This window comes from Corvus hawaiiensis, unplaced genomic scaffold, assembly GCF_020740725.1.
Source record: "Corvus hawaiiensis isolate bCorHaw1 unplaced genomic scaffold, bCorHaw1.pri.cur scaffold_227_ctg1, whole genome shotgun sequence".
In the NCBI taxonomy this organism is placed as follows: Eukaryota; Metazoa; Chordata; class Aves; order Passeriformes; family Corvidae; genus Corvus; species Corvus hawaiiensis.
In genome coordinates, this window is record NW_025963306.1 from 45516 (window position 1) to 53335 (window position 7820).

A 7820-nucleotide genomic window follows, 5' to 3' on the forward strand; every position below is an offset into this window, starting at 1 on the left:
CTTTTCCACCCCCCAAATTCGACTTTTGCACCCCAAAAATCTGCCCCCCTTCACCCCCGAATTTGCAATTTGCACCTCGGATGTCACCTTTTTCACCTCAGGTTTGACCCTTTCTGCCCCAAATCGGACTGTTTGCAGCCCGAAATCTCCCTGCAAGCGGCAAAAGCGGCTGTTTAACCCCAATCTGCCCCTTGTCACCCCAAATTTCCTTGTTTACCCCAAATCTGCCCCTTTTCACCCCAAATTTCCCTTTTTAACCCCAAATCTGCCCCTTTTCACCCCAAATTTCCCTTTTTACCCCAAATCTGCCCCTGTTCACCCCAAATTCCCATTTTTACCCCAAAGCTGCCCATTTTGGGCCCCAATGTTTGCCATGCTCACCCCAATCCGACCCTTTCCACCCAAATTTCCCTTTTTACCCCAAATCTGCCCCTTTTCACCCCAAATTTCCCATTTTACCCCAAATCTGCCCCTTTTGGTCCCAATTTGCCATTCTCACCCCAAATCCGCCCCTTTCCACCCCAAATTTCCCATTTTTACCCCAAATCCGCCCCTTTTTGCCCAATTTTGCCATTTTTACCCCAAATCTGCCCTTTTTGCCCCAGTTTTGCCATTCTCACCCAAATCCGACCCTTTTCACCCAAATCTGACCCCTTCTGCCCCAAATCTGACCCTTTTTTGCCTCAAATTCGCTCAGTTCTGCCCCAAAATCTCCCCCCAGATCTCCAAAGCAGCTTTTTTTGGTCCTAAATCTGCCCTTTTTTACCCCAAATCAGCTCCTTTTCATCCCAAGTTTGCTTTTTTCAGACCAGTATTTGACCCTTTCACCCCAAATCTGACCCTTTTTGCCTCAAATTTGCCCATTTCTGCCCCAAAATCTCCCTTTTTGCCTCAAAATCAGATTTTTTGGCCCATATCTGCCCCCCAGGCACAAAATTCTGCCTTTTTCACCCCAAATCTGCCCTTTCCAACCCAATATTGAACTTTTTCACCTCAAAATCTCCCTCCAGGCACCAAAATCTGCCACTTTCACCCCAAAATCTGCCTTTTTCACCTCAGAATTTCTCCCCCACACCCCAAAATCTGCATTTTCTCCCCAAAACCTGCTCCAGCCCCCCTCAAATCTTCATTTTCACCCCAAGATCTGTGGCCAGACCCCAAAATCTCATTTTTTTGCCTCAGAATTTTCTCCCCAAATCCAATACTTACTTTTTCACCCCAAAATCTGCATTTGTACCTCAAATTTTGTCCTTTTTACCCAAAATTCTGCCTTTTCAACCTCACAATTTCCTACCACAACCCCAATTCTGCTTTTTTTTACTCCCAAATCGGCCCCAGATCCCCCAAATCTGCATTTTTTTACCCCAAAATGCACCCCAAATCCCAAAATCTGCACTTTTTCCCTCAAAATCTGCTCCTTTCACCTCAGGATTTCCTTCCAACACCAAAATTTGCAGTTTTACCTCAAAATTTGCATTTTTTACCCCACGATTTCCTCCCACACCCCAAAATCTGCCCCAGACCCCAAATCTGCACTTTTCACCTCAAAATCTGCACTTTTCTACCTCAGGATTTCCTCCCAAACCCCAAAATTTGCATTTTTACCAGAAAATCTACTTTTTTACCTCAAAACCCAGACTTTTACCTCACAATTTCCTCCCATCCCCAAAACCTCCCTCCAGATACCAAAATCCACCCTTTTCCTCCAAATTCCGCCCTTTCTCTCCCAATTCTGCCCTTCCCACCCAAATCCAGCCCCTTCTCCCTCACAACTCTTCACCCACCCCCAAAATCGCCCTTTTTCACCCCAAAATCTGCCCCGCATCCCAAAATTTGCATCTTTTACCTCAAAATCTGCTCCTTTTCCCTCATGATTTCCTCCAATCCCCAGAATCTGCCTCACACCCCAAAATCTGCACTTTTCATCTCAAAATCTGAACTTTTGTACTTCAGCATTTCCTCCCACGCCCCAAATCTGCCTTTTCCACCCCAAAATCTGCACTTTTATCTCAAAATCCGCAATTTCTACCTCAAAACCTGAACTTTTTACCTCACCATTTCCTTCCAAAACCTCCCCCCAGACCCCAAAGTCTGCCTTTTTCCACCAAAATCTGCACTTTTCACCTCAAAACCTGCACTCTTTTACTTCAGCATTTCATCCCAAGCCCCAAAATCTGCCTTTTCCACCCCAAAATCTACTTTGCTACCTCAAAACCTGCACTTTTTACCTCAGACCCCAAACTTTTTACCTCACCATTTCCCCCCACCTCCCAAAACCTCCCTCCAGACCCCAATTTTGCCTTCACCCCTCAAATTCTGCCCTTTCCACCCAAATCCAGCCCCTTCTCCCTCACAACTCCCCGCCCGGCCCCAAAATCGCCCTTTTTCACCCCAAAATCTGCCCCGCATCCCAAAATTTGCATCTTTACCTCAAAATCTGCTCCTTTTCCCTCATGATTTCCTCCCAATCCCCAGAATCTGCCTCACACCCCAAAATCTGCACTTTTCACCTCAAAATCTGAACTTTTGTATTTCAGCATTTCCTCCCACACCCCAAAATCTGCCTTTTCCACCCCAAAATCTGCATTTTTACCTCAAAATCCGCACTTTTCTACCTCAAAACCTGAACTTTTTATCTCAAAACCTGAACTTTTTACCTCACCATTTCCTCCTGTTCCCCAAAGTCTGCCTCAGACCAAAAATCTGCCCCAGACCTCAAAATCTCCACTTTTCACCTCAAAATCTCCACTTTTCACCTCAAAATCTCCACTTTTTCACCCCAAAATCTTCACTTTTTAACTTCAGGATTTCCTCCCAAGCAACAAAATTTCCATTTTTTACCTCAAAAATCTGCTTTTTACCTCACATTTCCTCCCGCTCCCCAAAATCTGCCTCACACCCCAAAATCGGCCTCAGATCCCAATCTTCACTTTTCATCTCAAAATCTTCACTCCTCATCTCAAAATCTGCACTTTCCATCTCAAAATCGACGCTTTTCACCCCAAAATCTCCATTTGTACTCCAGGATTTCTTCCCAAGCCCCAAAATCTGCTCCTTTTCCCTCACAATTTCCTCCCACACCCCAGAATCTGCACCAGACCCCAAAATCTGACTCACACCCCAAAATCTGCACTTTTCATTCAAAATCTGCCTTTTGCACTTCACGATTTCCTCCCAAGCCCCAAAATCTGTCTTTTCACCCCAAAATCTACTTTCTTACCTCAAAATCTGCACTTTTTACCTCAAAACCTGAACTTTTTACCTCACCATTTCCTCCATCCCCAAAACCCTACCCCAGACCCCAAAGTCTGCCTCAGACTCCAAATCTGCACTTTTCACCTCTAAATCTGCACTTTTCTACTTCAGGATTTCCTCCCACACCCCAAAATCTGCCTTTTTCACCCCAAAATCTACTTTCTTACCTCAAATCTGCCCTTTTTGCCTCACCATTTCCTCCCACTCCCCAGAATCTGCCTCAGACCCCAAAATCTGCACTTTTCACACCACAAAATCTGCACTTATCTCCTCAAAATCTGCCCCTTTGTACTTCAGGATTTTATCCCAACCCCAAAATCTGTCTTTTTCACCCCAAAATCTGCATTTTACCTCAAAATCCGCAATTTCTACCTCAAAATCTGCTCCTTTCTACCTCACCATTTCCTCCCAAAACCTCCCCCCAGACCCCAAAGTCTGCCTCAGACTCCAAATCTGCACTTTTCACCTCAAAATCTGCACTTTTGTACTTCAGCATTTCATCCCAAGCCCCAAAATCTGCCTTGTCCACCCCAAAATCTACTTTGCTACCTCAAAACCTGCACTTTTTACCTCAGACCCCAAACTTTTTACCTCACCATTTCCCCCCACCTCCCAAAACCTCCCTCCAGACCCCCAATTTTGCCTTCCCCCCCCAAATTCTGCCCTTTCCACCCCAAATCCAGCCCCTTCTCCCTCACAACTCCCCGCCCGGCCCCAAAATCGCCCTTTTTCACCCCAAAATCTGCCCCGCATCCCAAAATTTGCATCTTTTACCTCAAAATCTGCTCCTTTTCCCTCATGATTTCCTCCCAATCCCCAGAATCTGCCTCACACCCCAAAATCTGCACTTTTCACCTCAAAATCTGAACTTTTGTACTTCACGATTTCACCCCACGCCCCAAAATCTGCCTTTTTCACCCCAAAATCTGCATTTTATCTCAAAATCCGCGCTTTTTACCTCAAAACCTAAACTTCTTACCTCAAAACCTGAACTTTTTACCTCACCATTTCCTCCCATCCCCCAAAACCCTACCCCAGACCCCAAAGTCTGCCTCAGACTCCAAATCTGCACTTTTCACCTCTAAATCTGTCTTTTCCACCTCAAAATCTGCACTTTTGTACTTCAGCATTTCCTCCCACACCCCAAAATCTGCCTTTTTCACCCCAAAATCTGCATTTTTATCTCAAAATCCGCACTTTCTACCTCAAAACCTGAACTTTTTACCTCACCATTTCCTCCCAAAACCTCCCCCCAGACCCCAAAGTCTGCCTCAGACTCCAAATCTGCACTTTTCACCTCAAAATCTGCACTTTTGTACTTCAGCATTTCATCCCAAGCCCCAAAATCTGCCTTTTCCACCCCAAAATCTACTTTGCTACCTCAAAACCTGCACTTTTTACCTCAGACCCCAAACTTTTACCTCACCATTTCCCCCCACTTCCCAAAACCTCCCTCCAGACCCCCAATTTTGCCTTCACCCTCAAATTCTGCCCTTTCCACCCCAAATCCAGCCCCTTCTCCCTCACAACTCCCCGCCCGGCCCCAAAATCGCCCTTTTTCACCCCAAAATCTGCCCCGCATCCCAAAATTTGCATCTTTTACCTCAAAATCTGCTCCTTTTCCCTCATGATTTCCTCCCAATCCCCAGAATCTGCCTCACACCCCAAAATCTGCACTTTTCACCTCAAAATCTGAACTTTTGTACTTCACGATTTCACCCCACGCCCCAAAATCTGCCTTTTTCACCCCAAAATCTGCATTTTATCTCAAAATCCGCGCTTTTTACCTCAAAACCTGAACTTTTTACCTCACCATTTCCTCCCATCCCCCAAAACCCTACCCCAGACCCCAAAGTCTGCCTCAGACTCCAAATCTGCACTTTTCACATCTAAATCTGTCTTTTCCACCTCAAAATCTGCACTTTTGTACTTCAGCATTTCCTCCCACACCCCAAAATCTGCCTTTTTCACCCCAAAATCTGCATTTTTATCTCAAAATCCGCACTTTCTACCTCAAAACCTGAACTTTTTACCTCACCATTTCCTCCCAAAACCTCCCCCCAGACCCCAAAGTCTGCCTCAGACTCCAAATCTGCACTTTTCACCTCAAAATCTGCACTTTTGTACTTCAGCATTTCATCCCAAGCCCCAAAATCTGCCTTTTCCACCCCAAAATCTACTTTGCTACCTCAAAACCTGCACTTTTTACCTCAGACCCCAAACTTTTACCTCACCATTTCCCCCCACCTCCCAAAACCTCCCTCCAGACCCCCAATTTTGCCTTCACCCTCAAATTCTGCCCTTTCCACCCCAAATCCAGCCCCTTCTCCCTCACAACTCCCCGCCCGGCCCCAAAATCGCCCTTTTTCACCCCAAAATCTGCCCCGCATCCCAAAATTTGCATCTTTTACCTCAAAATCTGCTCCTTTTCCCTCATGATTTCCTCCCAATCCCCAGAATCTGCCTCACACCCCAAAATCTGCACTTTTCACCTCAAAATCTGAACTTTTGTACTTCACGATTTCACCCCACGCCCCAAAATCTGCCTTTTTCACCCCAAAATCTGCATTTTATCTCAAAATCCGCGCTTTTTACCTCAAAACCTAAACTTCTTACTTCACCATTTCCTCCCATCCCCCAAAACCCTACCCCAGACCCCAAAGTCTGCCTCAGACTCCAAATCTGCACTTTTCACCTCTAAATCTGTCTTTTCCACCTCAAAATCTGCACTTTTGTACTTCAGCATTTCCTCCCACACCCCAAAATCTGCCTTTTTCACCCCAAAATCTGCATTTTTATCTCAAAATCCGCACTTTCTACCTCAAAACCTGAACTTTTTACCTCACCATTTCCTCCCAAAACCTCCCCCCAGACCCCAAAGTCTGCCTCAGACTCCAAATCTGCACTTTTCACCTCAAAATCTGAACTTTTGTACTTCACGATTTCACCCCACGCCCCAAAATCTGCCTTTTTCACCCCAAAATCTGCATTTTATCTCAAAATCCGCGCTTTTTACCTCAAAACCTAAACTTCTTACCTCAAAACCTGAACTTTTTACCTCACCATTTCCTCCCATCCCCCAAAACCCTACCCCAGACCCCAAAGTCTGCCTCAGACTCCAAATCTGCACTTTTCACCTCTAAATCTGTCTTTTCCACCTCAAAATCTGCACTTTTGTACTTCAGCATTTCCTCCCACACCCCAAAATCTGCCTTTTTCACCCCAAAATCTGCATTTTTATCTCAAAATCCGCACTTTCTACCTCAAAACCTGAACTTTTTACCTCACCATTTCCTCCCAAAACCTCCCCCCAGACCCCAAAGTCTGCCTCAGACTCCAAATCTGCACTTTTCACCTCAAATCTGCACTTTTGTACTTCAGCATTTCATCCCAAGCCCCAAAATCTGCCTTTTCCACCCCAAAATCTACTTTGCTACCTCAAAACCTGCACTTTTTACCTCAGACCCCAAACTTTTTACCTCACCATTTCCCCCCACCTCCCAAAACCTCCCTCCAGACCCCCAATTTTGCCTTCCCCCCCAAATTCTGCCCTTTCCACCCCAAATCCAGCCCCTTCTCCCTCACAACTCCCCGCCCGGCCCCAAAATCGCCCTTTTCACCCAAAATCTGCCCCGCATCCCAAAATTTGCATCTTTTACCTCAAAATCTGCTCCTTTTCCCTCATGATTTCCTCCCAATCCCCAGAATCTGCCTCACACCCCAAAATCTGCACTTTTCATCTCAAAATCTGAACTTTTGTACTTCAGCATTTCCTCCCACGCCCCAAAATCTGCCTTTTTCACCCCAAAATCTGCACTTTTATCTCAAAATCCGCAATTTCTACCTCAAAACCTGAACTTTTTACCTCACCATTTCCTTCCAAAACCTCCCCCCAGACCCCAAAGTCTGCCTTTTTCCACCAAAATCTGCACTTTTCACCTCAAAACCTGCACTCTTTTACTTCAGCATTTCATCCCAAGCCCCAAAATCTGCCTTTTCCACCCCAAAATCTACTTTGCTACCTCAAAACCTGCACTTTTTACCTCAGACCCCAAACTTTTTACCTCACCATTTCCCCCCACCTCCCAAAACCTCCCTCCAGACCCCCAATTTTGCCTTCACCCCTCAAATTCTGCCCTTCCCACCCCAAATCCAGCCGCTTCTCCCTCACAACTCCCCGCCCGGCCCCAAAATCGCCCTTTTTCACCTCAAATTCCGCCTCCCCCCCCCACCCCACCTGGGCTCGGCAGCGGCGCTCGGTGGACGGCGCGAGGCTTGTGGCGGTGACGTCACCGCGTGCCCGCCCCCAAGTGGGCGGAGCCTTAAAAGGGCAACGCCGCGAGCTGAGTCACGGTGGGGCCCACCCAGGGTCTGGGGGTCCCGGGGGGATTTTGGGGTTCCGGGGGGATTTTGGGGTTCCCGGGGGGATTTTTGGGGCGGTCCAAGAGGAATTTGGGGTTTCTCTGGGGTGGCCCTGAGGTTTCTGGTGTTCAGGGGGTGTCCGCGGGTTTGGGGAGGGTCATTTTTGGGGTACAAGGGGGAGACTTTTGGGGGTTCGGGCGGCG

The 7820-nt window shown here is 46.9% G+C and overlaps 1 long non-coding RNA gene across 1 annotated transcript; it reads right to left on the minus strand.

Moving 5' to 3' along the window:
* Positions 1–3678: 3678 nt before the first annotated feature.
* LOC125320855 lies at positions 3679–6610 on the minus strand. Its single transcript, XR_007201314.1, has 5 exons — positions 6414–6610; positions 5972–6168; positions 5164–5360; positions 4356–4552; positions 3679–3721 (listed from the first exon to the last, which is right to left on the minus strand). It is a non-coding gene; the product is annotated as an uncharacterized LOC125320855 (long non-coding RNA).
* Positions 6611–7820: the final 1210 nt, after the last annotated feature.